Here is a 23,156-nt window from a genome sequence, read left to right as displayed (position 1 = left end):
TCTAATATTCAACAAATTACATTTGGAAGGTAATTTGTGACTTTCCCCCATAGACCAGTTTGCTAAAATATTGTACTGAATTTTACAGATTAAAAAATACTTTTTCTAAATAAACTTAAACTAAGAAACTACAGTATGGTATATAAAGCCAACATGAAAAGAACTATGTGAAGTCCACAATTCTAGCAAGTTGATTTTTTTTTTTTTTTTTTTTTTTTTTGCGGTACGTGGGCCTCTCACTGTTGTGGCCTCTCCTGTTGTGGAGCACAGGCTCCGGACGCGCAGGCTCAGCGGCCATGGCTAACGGGCCCAGCCGCTCAGCAGCATGTGGGATCCTCCCGGACCGGGGCACGAACCCGTGTCCCCTGCATCGGCAGGCGGACTCTCAACCACTGCGCCACCAGGGAAGCCCCTAGCAAGTTGATTTTAACACAGCTTTCTCAGTAAAGGAGAAAGGAACAAGCACACCAAAACAAGGAACAAGCAGACTAGAAGAAACAGGAACAGATTTGAACTTTACAATTAACAACCTAACTGACATACAGAACATTATACCTAACAAATGCAGAAAATACATTCTTTGTAAGTACGTAAAAAACATTTACCAAAAACGACCATACACTGGACCAAAACTAAGGGTTAACAAATTTCAAAGAACAGACATGCTTCTCTGAGCTCAAATTGAGCTATGAATTAATAACAACAATATAACTAGAAAATCCTTATATATGTGAAAATTAAGCAATAAACTTCTAAATAGCCCATGGGTCAAAGAAGAAATCACAGTGAAAATTAGAAAAAAAATTTTAATGGAATGCTATTAAAACACTTCGTATTAAAATACATAGGATGCAGCTGAAACTATTCTTAAGAGGAAAAATTTTAACTTTAAAATACATATACACTTGAAAGGCCATAAACCAATATTCTAAGCAACCATCTGAAAGAGTAACAAAAAGAACAAACTAAACCCCAAAACAGTACAAATGATGAAATAAAGGTAAGAGCAAAAAGTAATGAAATAGAAAACAAACATACAACAGAGATTAACAAAGCCAAAAGTTAAGTTTTTTGAAAAATAAAAATTGGTAACTCCTGAAAAGAGTAATGGAGGAAAAAAGGAAGCAATCCAAAACATATCTGGCCCCAAAGGTCTTAGATAAAGGAATCTGGACTGTCCTATACATATATTTATCAAACAAAGATTAATATCAATACAATAACCAACAAAAACCTGACAGTACCATAAATTATTACTGGCATGAAATTAAAATGGCATGTAGGACTCTAACCACCACCTCCTGTATTTCCAGCTTACAGTCTCTAATAACCTAATTCCAACAATCTTTTGATCCCACTACGTTCCACAATTTATTAAGCCTACCATGTTTTCACTGTCCCTCACCCACTCTATGTTTCTTACATGCCTCCTTATCCAGCTTAATTTTCATATATCCTTAGTCCCTTGGCTCCCACTCTCCCTCCTTCTGCCACATTTCCTGGGAGAAAACTCACCCCTGAGGAGGGCCTGCTCCTATGTAGCTGAATATGGCTGAAAAATAAACAACCATGCTAACTAGGCTAATTAATCTGACAAAATTCATGAAGGTCATGAACCTCAAATCTTAAATATTCCCTTCATACTGCCCAGTAATCTTCCATTTCCCAATTTCCTAGTTGATTATTTAATGTCATATTCTATCTCCTCACATCTGCAATACCCATCCTTAATCCTCACTTTCAGCTGATAACTTTGCTACCTATTCTACTGACAGGAAAAAAAAAGCAATCAGAAGAGAAGCTCCTCAAATTCCTGCCATCACAACTATCAACCCACCAGCATCTGTCTCATATACTCTGCCTTCCTTCCTTTTAAGATCTTGACTCCAACAATTCTTCTTTTCCTTCCTTCAATGTCAATTTTTTCTTCCATACTGAAGAGTTCCCAGTGGCACCAAAAAAAAAAAAAAAAAAGATGCTATTATTTCACTTACCTAAAACAAAACACAGAAAACAAACAAAAAATCTTGATCCTGAGAGAAATTTAAAATATACTAAATAACAAATTCACATTTGCAGATTCTCAGAGTTTCAATTTTGTAAAGATGTCAATTCTCCCCAAATTAATCTAGAGATTCAATACAATCCTAATCAAAATACCAGCAGGTTTTCTTTTACTATATGCAGAAACTGACAGTATTACTCTAAAATCCATTTGGAAATACAAAGGTATAAGAATATTGAAGGCTACCTTGAAGGGTAAAGCTTAAAGACTCACATACCATCATTTACCAGACTTATTATAAAGCCATAGTAATTAAGATGGTGTGCCCCAAGAGAAAACTCAAAGCTAACAGAAGGAAAGAAATAATAAACAGCAGAACAGAGAGAGAAAATAGAAAAAGAGTAAAAAAATCAATAAAACCAGAGTTGGTTTTGAAAAAGGTTAAAAAAATTGACAAACCTTTAGCTAGATGGATTAAGAAAGAGAGAAGACTGAAATAACTTACATCAGAATTGAAAGTGGGGACATTACTTACCAGAAATAAACATGATAGTAGCAGAGTACTGTAACAATAGTATGCCAACAAATGTAATAACCTAGATAAAATGGACAAATTCCTAGAAACACAAAACCTACCAATACTGGGAGGGAGGGAGGGAGGAGAAGCTGAATAGATCTACAATTAGTAAGAAGATTGAATAAGTAATCAAAAATCTCCTGAAAAAGAAAAATACTCAACCTGATGGCTTCATTGGTGGGTTCTACCAAAGATTTAAAGAAGAACTAACACCAATCCTTCTCAAACTCTTCCCAAAACCTGAAGAGGAAGAAACGCTTCCTAAGGTCAGCTTTGTCCAGATAACAAACCAAAGACAGTACAAGAAAAGTACAGATCAATATCCCTATGAACAATGATGCAAAAATCCTGAACAAAATACCAGCAAACTAAATTCAGCGGCATAGCAAAAGGACTGTACACCATGACCAAGTGGGATTTATTGCTGGAGTGCAAGAACAGTTCAACATACTAAAATTAATCAATGTGATATGCCACCTTAAGAGAATGAAGGAGAAAAACCACATAACCATCTCAATTGATGCAGAAAAAGGATTTGACAAAACATACTACCCTTTTATGATAAAAACATCCAACTAGGAAAAGAAACTACCTCAACTTAATAAAAATATATAATAGAAAAACCCCAAAGCTTACACCATACTCACTTCTAAAACAAACAAAACATCCAAACTGGAAAGGAAGAAGTATAATTATCTGTCTGAAGATGACATGATCATATATGTAGAATCCCCTAAAGATTCCACAAAAAAACATTGTTAGAATAAATAAATTCATCAAAATACTAGGATACAAATCAACACACAAAAATCAGCTGAATTTCTATTCACTAATACTCTGAAATGGTAAAATAATTCCATTTACAATAGCATCAAAAAGAATAAAATACTCAGGAGTAAACTTTAGTCAAGGAAGTGAAAGACTTGTACATTGAAAACTAAAAAAGATGGATAAAGAAATTAAAGCAGACACAATAAATAGACATCTCACTTGATAGACTGAAAGACAATTTTGTTAACCTGACAATACAAATTCAATGCAATCCCTATCAAAATTCCAATTATTTTTTTTTTGCAGAAATAGGAAAAGCCATCCAAAAATTCATATGGATTATATCAAGAAACAACAGCCAAAACAATACTGAAAAGGAAGAAATTGGAAAACTCACACTCCCTAATCTCAAATTTTTCTACAAAGCTACAGTAATCAAAACAGTACAGTACTGGCATAAAGACAGACATAACAGACCAATGGAACAGAACAGAGAGCCCAGAAATAAATCCATGTATATACATGGTCAAATGTCAAAAAGTGTCAATGGACACTATCAACAGAGTAAAACAGCAACCCACAGAGGGTGAAAATAACTATAAATTACATATCTGATAAGAGATTAATAGCCAGAATATATAAAGCGCCCTTAAAACTCCACAACAAAAAATAAACAAGCCAATTTTAAAAACAGGCAAAGGACTTGAATAGACACTTCTCTAAAGATATACAAATGGCCAGTAAGCACATGAAAAGATGCTCAACATGACTGATCATTTGGCAAATGCATATCAAAACCACGAGATACCACTTCACACCCATTTGGATAGCTATTTTATGAAACAAATAAAAAAGAAAAATAAGAAAACAGAAAATTAGTGTTAAGGTACATGTGGAAAAACTGGAACCCCTATGCATTGGTTTTGGGGAATATAAAATGGTACACCTGCTGTGGAAAAAAGTATGGTGGTTACTTAAAAATTAAATATAGAATTACTACGTGAACCAGCAATTCTACTTCTGAGTATACACACAAAAGAACTGAAAGCAAGGACTCGAACAACATATTTGTACACCAATGTTCATAGAAGCATTATTCACAATAGTCAAAAGATAGAAACAACCCAAACGTCCACTGGCAAATGAACAAAGAAGCAAAATGTGGTATATATATATATATATACAATGGAATATTTTTCAGCCTTAAAAAAGGAAATCCTATCACAAACCACAACAAGAATGAACTTTGAAAATATCATGCTAAGTGAAATAAGCCAGTTGCAGAAACACAAATATTATGTAATTCCACTTATATGAGATTCCTAGAGTAGTCAAATTCAGAGACAGAAAGTAAAATGCGAATTGCCAGAAGATGGGGAGGGATAGGGAGTAGAAGAACGAATGGGGAGTTAGTGTTTAACGGGTACAGAGTTTCAGTATGGAATGATGAAAAAGTTCTGGAGATGGCCTGTGGTGATCACTGCTCAGCAATGTGAATTTATTTTAATGCCACTGGACTGAATACTTAAAAATGGTTAAAATGGTAAGTACTATGCTATGTATATTTTACCACAATTTAAAAGAATACAAATACTCCCCCAAAAAGTATGTACACACCTTTAAAATGATTACAGTATTCAGATTTTATTAATTCAACATAACCACTAACTCTTTAGGTCAAATGAGTACTGATTTTTCTGTACAGTGAGTTTTGCCAGAAATGGCAACATTTAAAACCTACCTTTAGAACTAAAACCTATCTTTAGCAAACACAGATGGGTATTTTTTCCACAGAGAAAGTAATATATATCCTAGAGGGGGAAAAAGGAATCTCTAATTAAATGTATTCAAGTAATGTTATTACAGTAAAAAAAATTAATTTAAACTGAACTTTCAGTTAACTGAAAAAAAATTTTTAGTATGTCATTTTATTAAAAGCAGGAACTAGATTTGCAAAAAGATTTCCTATAATAACTATAAATGGAATATAACCTTTAAAAACTGTGAATCACTATGTTGCACACCTAAAAATTATATAATATTGTAAAACAACTATACCTCAATAACAAATTTTTTAAAGAAATTCTGAAAAATTCCCAGTTTGGGATCTACTGTCTTAATTTAAAAGATATCACAGAATCTGGCACTCAGACCACACTAACACTGATTGCAGATGTTCAGTCTTTTAAAATCAATTATATTTACTGTTTTAAAGAACACTGTTGCTTAAGTAAATAAATATTTTAAGAGCATGGACTTTAAACAGAAGGTGAATCTTTACTTTTTAAACTTGGCCTTTATTAACACCAATCTTTGAGTTTATCAGAACACCCCATTTTGGTGATGCTGGTAAATCAATTATTTATTAATTTTTTTCAAAAGTTACTAAAATAAACTTTGTAATAAAAGTAACTATGTATAATCAACAACTGAACCTTTTTAATAGATAAACAGGTTTCTATCAAGAGAAAATCTTTAATGATTCATTACCTCTTTAAAAGACGGGACGGGGTGGGGGGGACACGACTTCCCCGGTGGTCCAGTGGTAAAGAATCCACCTTCCATTGCAGGGGACTCAGGTTCAATCCCCGGTTGGGGAACTAAGATCCCACACACCACAGGGCAACTAAGCCCACGCACCACAACTACTGAGCCCACACACCACAACTACTGAGCCCGTGTGCCGCAACTACAGAGCCCATATGCTCTGGAGCCCACATGCCACAACTAGAGAGAGAAAACCCGCGTACCACAACTAGACAGAGAAAACCCGGACACCACAAGTAAAGAGAAGTCCATGTACCACAACTAGAGAGAGACCCACGTGCCACAACAAAGATCCCACGTGCCGCAACTAAGACCCAACACGGCCAAAAATTAAATAAGTAAATAATAAAATACTTAAAAATAAATAAATAAAAGAGGAGAACTTAAGAATTCAATTTTGGATATAATAAACTTGAGATAGTCAGGGATCATATGCTGGAAATGTCAAAAAGGAAGCTAGATATAACACTCAGACCTTAGAGCAAAAAAATACACTTTGGGGAATCTTGTGAAAAACAATGTGCTCACCTATGGATAAAATGTAAAATGAAGAGGCAGAGTCAAAGCCCCAAGGAACATTTATTATTATTGCTGCAAATGAATAGCCCCAAATTATCCTTAAGACATAAGGCTTTAAACAACTTGGCCAACATCAAAAAATTTTTTCAAACAGAAATCTTTCAGCCTCCCTTGAAAAAACCATTCTACTTTCAAGAATTTATTCTAAGGAAGTAATAAGACAATGACAAAGATATATATACATTTATGGATGTTCATCCCAATGCACCCAAAACAGTGAAAACGAACAGGGAAAAGACTATAAGCATATAGGCATGACCTGTCTATATAATGAAATACCATAGCCATTAAAAACGAACATTTTATAACAATGTTCACAATATAATGTTGTGGGCAGAAAATATATAATTCTAGTATTATTTTTAAAATTTTGTAGGTATGGTGTGCACAGATACAAGATGGCACTGTATATTCACGTTACCGAAATTAATAAACTGTGGCCAGTTTTTAAAAATTAGTTTATTTTTTCCAAAATAAACATCATTGTGATAAGGAAAAAAGTTATTACACACAACAAAAAACTAATGGCCACTTTTAAAATTAGTCAGAAAATTAAAATCCTGAAAGATAGAAAGCATGAACTTTAAACCTTACTGAAACGTTCCTTCTACTTTAGCATTTTGTGCAATTTCCAATTACTTTTTCTTCATAACTTGCTTCTAATTTCAAGGCACTATATGACTGAGAAGGTCTATAACAAGTGAAGTGAGAAAATATGGGTCCTAGCTCCAGACAATGTCACTAAAGTAGCAGCACAACCTTTGGTACATGACAGTTTCTAAGGAAAAGTGACTTTTTATAACAGGAAAATTGAAATTATACATGCTGTAAGTACTACACAAGGCTAGAATAAAATACTGTATATATACAAATATTTGAGGAAAAGTGATTATTACTACTAACAAATGTATTTTTAAGCATGATATAATGTATTACATTAATATTTATGATTAGAAAATAAGTACTTTATTTACTGTGTCCACTATTTCACATATTTATTCCCTTAAAATGTATTTATACCTTTTTTGCATATACAATAGAAATCAAGAGAAGAAAATTAAATGAAAAACATTATCTTGTAGCTAATTTTCAATAACTGAATATCAAATTGGTATCTAAGATTATACCTTATAAAAAAGCAAATTAAGGGACTTCTCTGGTGCTCTGCTGGACCAGATTAACCAGATTAACACTCCGTGCTCCCGAGATTGGTTCAAGATGGCGGAGTAGAAGGACATACTTTCACTCCCTCTTGCGAGAGCACTGGAATCACAACTAACTGCTGAACAATCATCAACAGGAAGACACTGGAACTCACCAAAAAAGACCCCGCATTCAAAGACAAAGGAGAAGCCATAGTGAGACGGTAGGAGGGGAGCAATCACAATACAATCAAATCCCGTAACTGCTGGGTGGGTGACTCACAAACTGGAGAACACTTATACCACAGGAGTCCACCCACTGGAGTGAGGGTTCTAAGCCCCACGTGAGGCTTCCCAATCTGGGGGCCTGGCAATAGGAGGAGGAATTCCTAGAGAATCAGACTTTGAAGGCTAGCAGGATTTGATTGCAGGACTTCGAAAGGACTGGGGGAAACAGAGACTCCACTATCGGAGGGCACACACAAAGTAGCGTGTGCACTGGGACCCAGAGAAAGAAGCAGTGACCCCACAGGAGACGGAACCAGACCTACCTGCTAGTGTTGGAGGGTCTCCTGCAGAGGCAGGGTGTGGCTGTTTCTCACCGTGAGGACAAGGGCACTGGCAGCAGAAGTTCTGGGAAATACTCCTTGGCGTGAGCCCTCCCAGAGTCCGCCATTAGCCCCACCAAAGAGCCCAGGTAGGCTCCAGTGTTGGGTCGCCTCAGGCCAAACAACCAACAGGAAGGGAACCCAGCCACACCCATCAGCAGACAAGTGGATTAAAGTTTTACTGAGCTCTGCCCACAAGAACAACAGCCAGCTCTACCCACCACAAGTCCATCAGGAAACTTGCACAAGCCTCATCCACCAGAGAGGGCAGACAGCAAAAACAAGAAGAACTACAATCCTGCAGCCTGTGGAACAAAAACCACATTCACAGAAAGATAGACAAGATGAAAAGGCAGAGAGCTAGGTACCAGATGAAGGAACAAGAAAAAGCCACAGAAAAACAACTAAATTAAGTGGAGACTGGCAACCTTCCAGGAAAAGAATGTAGAATAATGACAGTGAAGATGATCCAGGGCCTCGGAAAAAGAACGGAGGCAAAGATCAAAACGACACAAGAAATGTTTAACAAAGACGTAGAAGAATTAAAGAACAAACAGAGATGAACAATACAGTAACAGAAATGAAAACTATACCAGAAGGACTCAACAGGTGAATAACTGAGGCAAAAGAATGGATAAGTGACCTGGAGGACACAATGGTGGAGTTCACTGCTGTGGAACAGAATAAAGAAAAACGAATGAAAAGAAATGAAGACAGCCTAAGAGAACTCTGGGACAACATTAAATACAACAACATTCTCATTATAGGAGTCCCAGAAGGACAAGAGAGAGAGAAAGGACCAGAGATAATATTTGAAGAGATAATAGTGGAAAACTTCCCTAAAATGGGAAAGGAAATAGCCACCCAAGTCCAGGAAGCGCAGAGAATCCCATACAGGATAAACCAAAGAAGAAACAAGCTGAGACACACAGTAATCAAATTGGCAGATATTAAGTACAAAGAAAACTTACTGAAAGCAGCAAGAGAAAAAAGACAAATAACATACAAGGGAACTCCCACAAGGTTAACAGCTGATTTCTCAGCAGAAACTCTACAAGCCAGAAGGGAGTGGCATGACATATTTAAAGTGATGAAAGGGAAGAAACTACAACCAAGATTACCCAGCAAGGATCTCATTTACATTCGATGGAGAAATCAAAAGCTTTACAGACAAGCAAAAGCTAAGAGAATTCAGCACCACCAAACCACCTCTACAACACATGCTAAATTAGGAACTTCTCTAAGTGGGAAACACAAAAGAAGAAAGGAACCTACAAAAACAAACCCAAAACAATTAAGAAAAAGGTCATAGAACATACATATCAATAATTACCTTAAACGTGAATGGATTAAATGCTCCAACCAAAAGACACAGGCTTGCTGAATGGATACAAAAACAAGACCCATATATATGCTGTCTACAACAGACCCACTTCAGACCTAGGGACACATACAGACTGAAAGCAAGGAGATGGAAAAAGATATTCTATGCAAATGGAAATCAAAAGAAAGCTGGAGTAGCAATACTAATATCAGATAAAATAGACTTTAAAATAAAGAAAATTACAAGAGACGAGGAAGAACACTACATAATGATCAAGGGATCAATCCAAGAATAAGATACAACAATTATAAACATATATGCACCCAACACAAGAGCACCTCAATACATAGGACAACTGCTAACAGCTATAAAAGAGGCAATCGACAGTAACACAATAATAGTGTGGGACTTTAACACCTCACTTACACAAATGGACAGATCATCAAAAATAAAAATAAATAAGGAAAAAGAAGCTTTAAATGACAAAATAGACCAGACAAATTTAATTGATATTTATAGGACATTCCATCCAAAAACAGCAGATTAAACTTTCCTCGCAAATGCACACGGAACATTCTCCAGGATAGATCACATCTTGGGTCACAAATGAAGCCTCTGTAAACTTAAGGTAACTGAAATCATATCAAGCATCTTTTCTCACCACAATGCTATGAGATTAGAAATCAATTACAGGAAAAAAAAACATAAAAAACACAAACACATGGAGGCTAAACGATACGTTACTAAATAACCAAGAGATCACTGAAGAAATCAAAGAGGAAATAAAAAAATACACAGAGACAAATGACAATGAAAATATGATGATCCAAAACGTATGGGATGCAGCAAAAGCAGTTCTAAGAGGGAAGTTTATAGCAATAGAAGCGTATCTCAAAAAATAAGAAAAATCTCAAATAAACAATCTAACCTTACACCTAAAGGGACTAGAGAAAGAAGAACCAATAAAACCCAAAGTTAGGAGAAGGAAAGAAATCATAAAGATCAGAGCACAAACAAATGAAATAGAAACAAAGAAAGCAACAGCAAAGATGAATAAAACTAAAAGCTGGTTCTTTGAGAAGATAAACAAAACTGATAAACATTAGCCAGACTCATCAAGAAAAAGAGGGAGAGGACCCAAATCAGTAACATTAGAAATGAAAAAGAAGAAGTTACAACACACACCGCAGAAATACAAAGCATCCTAAGACACTACGACAAGCAACTCTACGCCAATACAATGGAAAACCTGGAAGAAATGGACAAATTCTTAGAAAGGTATGTATAACCTTCCAAGACTGAACCAGGAAGCAACAGAAAATATGAACACACCAATCACAAGTAATGAAATTGAACCTGTGATTTAAAATCTTCCAACAAACAAAAGTCCAGGACCAGATGGCTTCACAGGTGAATTCTATCAAACATTTAGAGAAAAGCTGAAACCCATCCTTCTCAGTATTCCAAAAATTGCAGAGGAAGGAACACTCCCAAACTCATTCTATGAGGTCACCATCACCCTGATACCAAAACCAGACAAAGATACTACAAAAAAGGAAAATTACAAACCAATATCACTGATGAACATAGATGCAAAAATCCTCAACAAAATACTAGCAAACAGAATCCAACAACATAAAAGGATCATACACGCTGATCAAGTGGGATTTATCCCAGGGATGCAAAGATTCTTCAATATACGCAAATGAATCAATGTGATACACAATATGAACAAATTGAACAATAAAAACCATATGATCATCTCAATAGATGCAAAACAAGCTACGGACAAAATTCAACACCCATTTATGATAAAAACTCTCCAGAAATGGGCACAGAGGGAACCTACTTCAACATAATAAAGGCCATATATGACAAACCCACAGCAAACATCATTCTAAATGGTGAAAAACTGAAAGCATTTCCTCTAAGATCAGGAACAAGACAAGGATGTCCACTCTCACCACTTTTATTCAACATACTTTTGGAAGTCCTAGGCATGGCAAACAGAGAAGAAAAAGAAATAAAAGGAATACAAATTGTAAAAGAAGAAGTAAAACTGTCACTGTTTCCAGATAACCTGATACTATACAGAGAGAATCCTAAAGATGTCACCAAAAAGCTACTAGAGCTAATCAATGAATTTGGTAAAGTTGCAAGATACCATTAATGCACAGAAATTTCTGGCATTCCTATACACTAATGATGAAAACCTGAAAGAGAAATTAAGGAAAAACTCCCACTTACCACTGCAACAAAAAGAATAAAATACCTAGGAATTAACCTACCTAGGGAGACAAAAGACCTGTATGCAGAAAACTATAAGACATTGATGAAAGAAATTAAAGATGATACTAACAAATGGAGAGATATACAATGTTCTTAGACTGGAACAATCAGTATTGTGAAAATGACTATACTACCCAAAGCAATCTATAGATTCAATGTAACCCCTATCAAATTACCAATAGCATTGTTTACAGAACTAGAAGAAAACCTCTTAAAATTTGTATGGAGACACAAAAGATCCCAAATAGCCGAAGCAGTCTTGATGGAAAAAAATGGAGCTGGAGGAATCAGACTCCCTGACTTCAGACTATACAAAAAAGCTACAGTAATCAAGAAAATATGGTACTGGCACAAAAACAGAAATACAGATCTATGGAACAGAAAGCCCAGAAATAAACCCATGCACGTATGGTCAACTGATCTATGACAAACGAGGCAAGAATATACAATGGAGAAATGACAGTCTCTTCAATAAGGGAAAACTGGACAGCTACATGTAAAAATGAAATTAGAACACTCCCTAACACCATACACTAAAATAAACTAAAAATGGATTAGAGACCTATGTAAAACCAGACACTATAAAACTCTTAGAGGACATAAATCACAGCATGATCTTTTTTGATCCACCTCCTAGAGTAATGGTAATAAAAATAAACAAATGGGACCTAATGAAACCTCAAAGCTTTTGCACAGCAAAGGAAACCATAAACAAGACGAAAAGACAACCATCAGAATGGGAGAAAATATTTGCAGATGAATCATCGGACAAAGGATTAATCTCCAAAATATATAAACAGCTCATGCAGCTCAATATTAAAAAAACAAACAACCCAATCCAAAAATGGGGGAAAGACCTAAATAGATATTTCTCCAAAGAAGACATACAGATGGCCAAGAGGCACATGAAAAGCTGCACAGCATCACTAACTATTAGAGAAATGCCAAATCAAAACTACAATGAGGTATCACCTCACACCGGTTAGAATGGGCATCATCAGAAAATCTACAAACAACAAATGCTGGAGAGGGTGTGGAGAAAACGGAACCCTCTTGCACTGCTGGTGGGAATGTAAATTGATGCAGCCACTATGGAGAACAGTATGGAGGTTACTTAAAGAACTAAAAATAGAATTACTATATGACCCAGCAATCCCACTACTGGGCATATACCCAGAGAAAATGATAATTCAAAAGGACACATGCATCAGCTCAGTGCTTTGTGACCACCTAGAGGGGTGGGATAGGGACAGTTGGAGGGAGGGAGATGCAAGAGGGAAGAGATATGGGGATATATGTATATGTATGACTGATTCATTATGTTATAAAGCAGAAACTAACAAACCATTGCAAAGCAAATATACTCCAATAAAGATGTTAAAAAAAAAAAAAAAGACACATGCACCCCAATGTTCATTGCAGCACTATTTACAATAGCCAGGTCATGGAAGCAACCTAAATGCCCATCGACACACGAATGGATAAAGAAGATGTGGGAACGCTGGCAGAAGACCTCAGACCTCCCAAAAGGCAAAAAACTCCCCACGTACCCGGGTAGGGCAAAAGAAAAAACTGAGACGAAAATATAGGGATGGGACCTGCACCTATGGGAGGGAGCTGAGAAGGAGGAAAGACTTCCACACAACAGGAAGCCCTTTGGCAGGCAGAGACTGCATGTGGCAGAGCGGGGGAAGCTTCAGAGCCACGGAGGAGAGCGCAGCAACAGGGGTGCGGAGGGCAAAGCAGAGAGATTCCCGCACAGAGGATCGGTGCCGACGGGCACTCACCAGACCGAGAGGCTTGTCTGCTCACCCGCCGGGGTGGGTGAGGGCTGAGGGCTGAGGCTCAGGCTTCAGTCGGAGCGCAGGGAGAGGACTGGCAGCGTGAACACACAGCCTGAAGTGGTTAGTGCACCACGGCTAGCCAGGAGGGAGTCCGGGAAAAAGTATGGACCTGCCGAAGAGGCAAGAGACTTTTTCTTCTCTGTTTCCTGGTGCGTAAGGAGAGGGGATTAAAAGCAATGCTTAAAGGAGCTCCAGTGACTGGCGCGTCCAGAGACGAGCACGAGCCATGGCTAACAGCGTGGACCCCAGAGACGGGCATAAGACGCTAAGGCAGTGGCTGCCGCCAACAACACTATCCACACCTCCCCTCCCGAGAGCCTGTGCAGCCCGCCGCTGCCAGAGTCTCGTGACCCATGGACAACTTCCCCAGCAGAACGCACGGTGCGCCTCAGACTGGTGAAGCGTCACGCCGGCCTCTGACGCCGCAGGCTCGCCCCACTTCCGCACCCCTCCCTCACCCCGGCCTGAGTGACCCAGAGTCCCAGAAGCAGCTGCTCATTTAACCCCGTCCTGTCTGAGCGAAGAACAGACGCCCAAAGGCGACCTACATGGAGGGGCGGGGCCAAATCCAAAGCTGAACCCAGGGAGCTGTGGGAACAAAGAAGAGAAAGGGAAATTTCTCCCAGCAGCCTCAGAGGCAGCGGATTAAATCTCCACAATCAACTCGATGGAACCTGCATCTGCGTAATACCTGAATAGACAACAAATCATCCCAAATTGAGGAGGTGGACTTCAAGAGCAAGATCTATGATTTTTTCCCCTTTTCCTCTTTTTGTCAGTGTGTATGTGTATGCTTCTGTGTGAGATTTTGTCTGCATAGCTTTGCTTTCACCATTTGTCCTAGGGTTCTGTCCATCCTTTTTTAATTTTTTTTTTTTTTTTTTTTTTTTGCGGTATGCGGGCCTCTCACTGTTATGGCATCTCCCGTTGCAGAGCACAGGCTCCGGACGCGCAGGCTCAACGGCCATGGCTCACGGGCCCAGCCGCTCCGCAGCACGTGGGATCCTCCCAGACCGGGGCACGAACCCGTGTCCCCTGCATCGGCAGGCGGACTCTCAACCACTGCGCCATCAGGGAAGCCCTGTCCATCCTTTTTTATTTTAATTTTTTTCTTATTAATTATTTTTCATTTTAATAACTATATTTTTTACATTATTTTATTCCCTTCCTTTTTTTCTTTCTACTTTTTCTCCCTTTTGTTCTCAGCCATGTGGATGAAAGGCTCTTGGTGCTCCAGCCAGTAGTCAGTGCTGTGCCTCTGAGGTGAGAGAGCCAAATTCAGGACACTAGTCCACAAGAGACCTCCCAGCTCCACGTAATATCAAACGGTGAAAATCTACCAGGGATCTCCATCTCAACGCCAAGACCCAGCTTCACTCAATGACCAGCAAGATACAGTGCTGGACACCCTGTGCCAAATGACTGGCAAAACAGGTACACATACCCATCGGTTAGCAGAGAGGCTGCCTATAATCATAATAAGGCCACAGACACCCCAAAACACACCACCAGATGTGAACCTGCCCACCAGAAAGACAAGATATAGCCTCATCCACCAGAACACAGGCACTAGTCCCCTCCACCAGGAAGCCTACACAACCCACTGAAACAACCTTAGCCACTGGGGACAGACACCAGAAACAAGGGGAACTACGAACCTGCAGCATGAAAAAGGAGACTCCAAACACAGTAAGATACACAAAATGAGAAGACAGAAAAACACACAGCAGATGAAGGAGCAAGGTAAAAGCCCACAGGACCTAACAAATGAAGAGGAAATAGGCAGTCTACCTGAAAAAGAATTCAGAATAATGATAGGAAAGATGATCCAAAATCTTGGAAATAGAATTCAGAAAATGCAAGAAACATTTAACAAGGACCTAGAAGAACTAAATATGAAACAAGCAACGATGAACAACACAATAAATGAACTTAAAAATACTCTAGATGGGATCAATAGCAGAATAACTGAGGCAGACGAACGGGTAGGTGACATGGAAGATAAAATAATGGAAATAACTACTGCAGAGCAGAATAAAGAAAAAAGAACGAAAAGAACTGAGGACAGTCTCAGAGACCTCTAGGACAACAATAAATGCACCAACATTTGAATTATAGGGGTTCCAGAAGAAAAAGAGAAAAAGAAAGGGACTGAGAAAATATTTGAAGAGATTATAGTTGAAAACTTCCCTAATATGGGAAAGGAAATAAGACTTAAGTCCAGGAAGCACAGAGAGTCCCATACAGGATGAATCCAAGGAGAAACACGCCAAGACACATACTAATCAAACTGTCAAAAATTAAATACACGGAAAACATATTGAAAGCAGCAAGGGAAAAAACAACAAATAACAAACAAGGGAATCCCCATAGGTTAACAGCTGATCTTTCAGCAGAAACTCTGCAAGCCAGAAGGGAGTGGCAGGACATATTTAAAGTGATGAAGGAGAAAAACCTGCAACCAAGATTACTCTACCCAGCAAGGATCTCATTCAGATTTGATGGAGAAATTAAAACTTTTACAGACAAGAAAAGGCTGAGAGAGTTCAGCACCATCAAACCAGCTTTACAACAAATGCTAAAGGAACTTCTCTAGGCAAGAAACACAAGAGAAGGAAAAGACCTACAATAACAAACCCAAAACAATTAAGAAAATGGGAATAGGAACACACATATTGATAATTACCTTAAATTACCTTAAATGTAAATGGATTAAATGCTCCCACCAAAAGACACAGATTGGCTGAATGGATACAAAAACAAGACCCATATATATGCTGTCTACAAGAGACCCACTTCAGACCTAGGGACACATACAGACTGAAAGTAAGGGGATGGAAAAAGATATTACATGCAAATGGAAACCAAACGAAAGCTGGAGTAGCAATTCTCATATCAGACAAAACAGACTTTAAAATAAAGACTATTAGAAGAGACAAGGAAGGACACTACATAATGATCAAGGGATCAATCCAAGAAGAAGATATAACAATTGCAAATACTTATGCACCCAACATAGGAGCACCTCAATGCATAAGGCAAATACTAACAGCCATAAATGGGGAAATTGACAGTAACACATTCATAGTAGGGGACTTTAACACCCCACTTTCACCAATGGACAGATCATCCAAAATGAAAATAAATAAGGAAACACAAGCTTTAAATGATACATTAAACAACATGGACTTAATTGATATCTATAGGATATTCCATCCAAAAACAACAGAATACACATTTTTCTCAAGTGCTCATGGAACATTCTCCAGGATAGATCATATCTTGGGTCACAAACGAAGCCTCCATAAATTTAAGAAAACTGAAATTGTATCAAGTACCTTTTCCGACCACAACACTATGAGACTAGATATCAATTACAGGAAAAGATCTGTAAAAAATACAAACACACGGAGGCTAAACAATACACTACTTAATAACGAAGTGATCACTGAAGAAATCAAAGAGGAAATAAAAAAATACCTAGAAACAAATGACAATGGAGACACAACGACCCAAAATCTATGGGATGCAGCAAAAGCAGTTCTAAGAGGGAAGTTTATAGCAATACAATCCTACCTTAAGAAACAGGAAACATCTTGAATAAACAACCTAACCTTGCACCTTAAGCAATTAGAGAAAGAAGAACAAAAGAACCCCAAAGTTAGCAGAAGGAAAGAAATCATAAAAATCAAATCAGAAATAAAGAAATGAAGGAAACGATAGCAAAGATCAATAAAACTAAAAGCTGGTTCTTTGAAAAGATAAACAAAATTGATAAACCATTAGCCAGACTCATCAAGAAAAATAAGGGAGAAGACTCAATAGTATTACAAATGAAAAAGGAGAAGTAACAACTGACACTGCAGAAATACAAAAGATCATGAGAGATTACTACAAGCAACTACATGCCAATAAAATGGACAACCTGGAAGAAATGGACAAATTCTTACAAAAGCACAACGTGCCAAGACTGAATCAGGAAGAAATAGAAAATATGAACAGACACATCACAAGCACTGAAATTGAAACTGTGATTAAAAATCTTCCAACACACAAAAGCCCAGGACCAGATGGCTTCACAGGCGAATTCTATCAAACATTTAGAGAAGAGCTAACACCTGTCCTTCTCAAACTCTTCCAAAATATAGCAGAGGGAGGAACACTCCCAAACTCATTCTACAAGGCCACCATCACCTTGATACCAAAACCAGACAAGGATGTCACAAAGAAAGAAAACCCCAGGCCAGTATCACTGATGAACATGGATGCAAAAATCCTCAACAAAATACTAGCAAACAGAATCCAACAGCACATTAAAAGGATCATACACCATGATCAAGTGCGGTTTATTCCAGGAATGCAAGGATTCTTCAATATACGCAAATCAATCAACGTGATACACCATATTAACAAATTGAAGAAGAAAAACCATATGATCATCTCAATAGATGCAGGGAAAGCTTTCGACAAAATTCAACACCCATTTATGATAAAAAAAAAACCGTGCAGAAAGTAGGCACAGAGGGAACTTTCCTCAACATAATAAAGGCCATATATGTAACAAACCCACAGCTAACATCGTCCTCAATGGTGAAAAACTGGAAGCATTTCCACTACAATCAGGAACAATACAAGGTTGCCCACGCTCACCACTCTTATTCAACATACTTTTGGAATTTTTAGCCACAGCAATCAGAGAAGAAAAAGAAATTAAAGGAATCCATATTGGAAAAGAAGTAAAGCTGTCACTGTTTGCAGATGACATGATACTATACACAGAGAATTCCAAAGATACTACCAGAAAACTACTAGAGCTAATCAATGAATTTGGTAAAGTAGCAGGATACAAAATTAATGCACAGAAATCTCTGGCATTCCTATACACTAATGATGAAAAATCTTAAAGTGAAATTAAGAAAACACTCCCATTTACCACTGCAACAAAGAGAATAAAATAATTAGGAATAAACCTACCTAAGGAGACAAAAGACCTGTATGCAGAAAATTATAAGACACTGATGAAAGAAATTAAAGATGATACAAATAGGTGGAGAGATATACCATGTTCTTGGATTGGAAGAATCAACATGAAAATGACTCTACTACCCAAAGCAATCTACAGATTCAATGCAATCCGTATGAAACTACCACTGGCATTTTTCACAGAACTAAAACAAAAAATTTCACAATTTGTATGGAAACACAAAAGACCCCAAATAGCCAAAGCAGTCTTGAGAACGAAAAACGGAGCTGGAGGAATCAGGTTCCCTGACTTCAGACTATACTACAAAGCTACAGTATCAAGACAGTATGGTACTGGCACAAAAACAGAAAGATAGATCAATGGAACAGGATAGAAGGCCCAGAGATAAACCCACGCACATATTGTCACCTTATCTTTGATAAAAGAGGCAGGAATATACAGTGGAGACAGGACAGCCTCTTCAATAAGTGGTGCTGAGAAAACTGTACAGCTACATGTAAAAGTATGAGATTAGATCACTCCCTAATGCCATACAGAACAATAAACTCAAAATGGATTAAAGACCTAAATGTAAGACCAGAAACTATCATACTCTTAGAGGAAAACATAGGCAGAACACTCTATGACATAAATCACAGCAAGATCCTTTTTGACCCACCTCCCAGAGAAATGCAAATAAAACAAAAATTAACAAATGGGACCTAATGAAACTTCAAACAAACAGCAAAAGAAACCATAAACAAGACCAAAAGACAACCCTCAGAATGGGAGAAAATATTTTCAAATGAAGCAACTGACAAAGGATTAATCTCCAAAATTTACAAGCAGCTCATGCAGCTCAATAACAAAACAACAAACAACCCAATCCAAAAATGGGCAGAAGACCTAAATAGACATTTCTCCAAAGAAGATATACAGACTGCCAACAAACACATGAAAGAATGCTCAACATCATTTATCATTAGAGAAATGCAAATCAAAACTACAATGAGATATCATCTCACACCAGTCAGAATGGCCATCATCAAAAAATCTAGAAACAATAAATGCTGGAGAGGGTGTGGAGAAAAGGGAACACTCTTGCACTGCTGGTGGAAATGTGAATTGGTTTAGCCACTATGGAGAACAGTATGGAGATTCCTTAAAAAACTAAAAATAGAACTACCATATGACCCAGCAATCCCACTACTGGGCATATACCCTGAGAAAACCATAATTCAAAAAGAGTCATGTACCAAAATGTTCATTTCAGCTCTATTTACAATAGCCAGGACATGGAAGCAACCTAAGTGTCGATCATCGAATGAATGGATAAAGATGTGACACATATATACAATGGAATATTACCCAGCCATAAAAAGAAACGAAATTGCGTTATTTGTAGTGAGGTAGATGGACCCAGAGTCTGTCATACACAGTGAAGTAAGGCAGAAAGAGAAAACAAATACCGTATGCTAACACATATATATGGAATCTAAGAAAAAAAAATGTCATGAAGAACCTAGGGGTAAGATGGAAACAAAGACACAGACCTACTAGAGAATGGGCTTGAGGATATGGGGAGTGGGAAGGGTAAGCTGTGACAAAGTGAGAGAGTGGCATGGACTCTCTTTGGTAGTGGCATACACTACCAAACATAAAGTAGAGAGCTAGTGGGAAGCAGCCACAGAGCACTCAGCTCGGTGCTGTGTGACAACCTATAGGGGTGGGATAGAGAGGGTGGCAGGGAGGGAGACGCAAGAGGGAAGCGATATGGGAACATATGTATAACTGATTCACTTTGTTATAAAGCAGAAAGTAACACACCATTGTAAAGCAATTATACTCCAATAAAGATGTTAAAAAAAAACAAAAAAGAGCTATAGGGGTTCATGGGTCGGTTGTGCATACACATACATCCACTCTTTTTGTATATTCTTTTCCCATATAGGCCATTACATATATAAAATATATATCTACTTTATATATAAAATAAATAATTAATAAGAACCTGTTGTATAGCACAGGGAACACTACCCAATACTCTGTGATGACCTATATGAGAAAAGAATCTAAAAAAAAAAAAACGGAGTGGATGTGTGTATATGTGTAACTGATTCACTTTGCTGTACATCTGAAACTAACACAATATTGTATATCAAATATATGCCAATAAAATTTTTTTAAATGATCAAAAAATATATATATATATATATATATAGATCCCCTCTCCCCCCTACCCCCGCCTGACCCACTATAATGTGATCTTCAGGAGGGCAGAGGCCATGTCTGATTTTAGTCATCACTGTATTCCCAGAACAGAGTCTGACACACCCTAGGGACCTGGCACCTATTTATTAAATATTAATTAAATAAACTACTTGATGAATCAGGTGTTGAGCTGAAAAAAAAAGAAGAAATCAGCTGACACTGCAGAAATACAAAGGATCATGAGAGATTACTACAAGCAACTATATGCCAATAAAAAAGAATTCAGCTGACATTTTAATGTTTCCTTAAAGGCTAAGTGGGCTAGTATGACAGTTTAAAATCTCTGGAAACCCCAAACAAAGGGGTGTTAGTATTCTTTTCTTTGTGCCCACAAGAAAGATTGGGGGACAGTACAAAACATGTGAGAGAGGCCCCCCTGGTGACACCCAAATACAAATTCCTGTCTACTTACCAGATATCATAGTTGTCTACTAGATACATGACTCTGGACTAAAGTCAAGTAAATTTCTCTTACCCTTCGTTTTCAAATTTGTAAAATGGGAATAATATATTTCACATAGGGTTTTGTGAGGATTCATCGAGATAAAGTACCTGTTTAGCACTTGGCAAATATCAGGTGCTTAAAAATTTATAGTCATTATTCAATATTCCAACTCCAAGTACCCATTTGTTGATCATAAAATTAATGAGGGCAGCTTAGGCTTGGCTGCCACCTAGGGAACATCTAAACAGCGAAGCCCCAAAACAGAAGTACATAAACAAACAAAAGATCAATTTTAAATTTTGCTAACTTACTATTTAGAGAAATACGTCAGATATTGTAAACCTATAAAAAACTTACAATGAGAGGAAAAGGTAGTTATCTGGAAGAAAATGGTGATTCTCTTTTATGAAAGGAAGAATTATCTTTTAATTTACCCGGATTGAAAGTTCATGATTTACATACACTGTATTTTCATCATGAGCATTTACTCTCTTTAACACATTTTAATTTTATACCACAGACATCACAATGAGTGAACTGGATTTACTGACAGGATTCTTTATTGTCTGAGGGGCTTCTGACTACAGAGAAACACTTGTTATTCTCTATGTTTTTTTTAATGTTCATTTTCCTTAATTATATATGTAATTGAAAAATAAACATCATTAGGTATTTAGAAGAAAATTCATATTCTTTTAGTTTCAATGATGAAAATTAAAGATGAAAGCAAAAATAAACTAGGATATTTAGAAGCAATCCAGAGCATTTTTTTCTCCTCATGGGCATAAACACAGTCTAGGTCAACCACACACTGCCTAGGGACTATACTAGTAGGGAAGGACAACTAAATCAAGAAATTCAGAACGAAACAGTAGAACATGAAAACTGCACAGAAAAGACAGAAGAGGGATCTAGGTTAACCAATCCTGGAACCACCCTAACTCTGAACTTCTTGTTATATGAGATGATAAAATCCTTACTGTTTTGATTAGCCTCTCTGTTACTTGGAACAGAAAGCATCCTACCTGATGCATAAATGCTGACAGTTTAAGAGCTGATTATAATCTCTCCCAAAAAGACAAGTAAATTATAGATCACTTAAAAATATTTCAGTTAGGTTATTTTCACATCAAATCATAAATATTCTTTCAATCCATCGCTTCATTTTGTAATTTTTATTCTAGACATAAAAAAGATGTGCAAATGCTCATAAGGCCAAAACCTTCTAAGTCAAAATACCAGATAATACAGAAAGCTAAAAATAGAAAACAAAAATACCTTGTAAGTAAATATAGACCATACAATAAAACACATATATAGCTTAAAAAAATGAAAGATTTTCCTATGCAGTCCAAAGAAAGCTCACTGTTTCTAGTATCTACAAGCACCCAGTATAGCAGTCTTTACAAGAAATGATGTGAGTTGAGCACACAATTAAAGACTGCTAAACAACAATAGTATTGGGTGACAGAAGGCAGCATTCAAAGATGAGCAATCAGGGACTTCCCTGGTGGCGCAGTGGTTAAGAATCCGCCTGACAATGCAGGGGACACAGGTTCGAGCCCTGGTCCGGGAGGATCCCACATGCCACGGAGCAACTAAGCCCGTGCACCACAACTACTGAGCCTGCGCTCTAGAGCCCACGAGCCACAACTACTGAGGTCCAGGCACCTAGAGCCGTGCTCTGCAACAAGAGAAGCCACGACAATGAGAAGGCCGCACACTGCAAGGAAGAGTAGCTTCCACTGGCCGCAACTAGAGAAAGCCTGTGTGCAGCAATGAAGACCCAAT

General features: G+C 37.5%; 1 protein-coding gene across 12 annotated transcripts in view; it reads right to left on the bottom strand.

Moving 5' to 3' along the window:
• The window catches only part of MEF2A (myocyte enhancer factor 2A), a 181,045-nt gene that overhangs the window by 104,731 nt on the left and 53,158 nt on the right, over positions 1-23,156 (bottom strand). Inside the window, exon 3 of one of the 12 annotated variants that reach the window (XM_030873124.2) lies at positions 1,838-1,934. The exons of the other annotated variants lie outside the window; for them this stretch is intronic. The gene's annotated coding sequence lies outside the window, so the exon portion shown is untranslated. The remainder of the gene's footprint in view (positions 1-1,837; positions 1,935-23,156) is intronic. 12 annotated transcript variants of the gene reach the window in all.

Source organism: Globicephala melas, chromosome 2 (genome assembly GCF_963455315.2).
Source record: "Globicephala melas chromosome 2, mGloMel1.2, whole genome shotgun sequence".
In the NCBI taxonomy this organism is placed as follows: domain Eukaryota; kingdom Metazoa; phylum Chordata; class Mammalia; order Artiodactyla; family Delphinidae; genus Globicephala; species Globicephala melas.
Note: the sequence above shows the minus strand (reverse complement) of the source record. Positions and strands in the feature narration are given on the sequence as shown.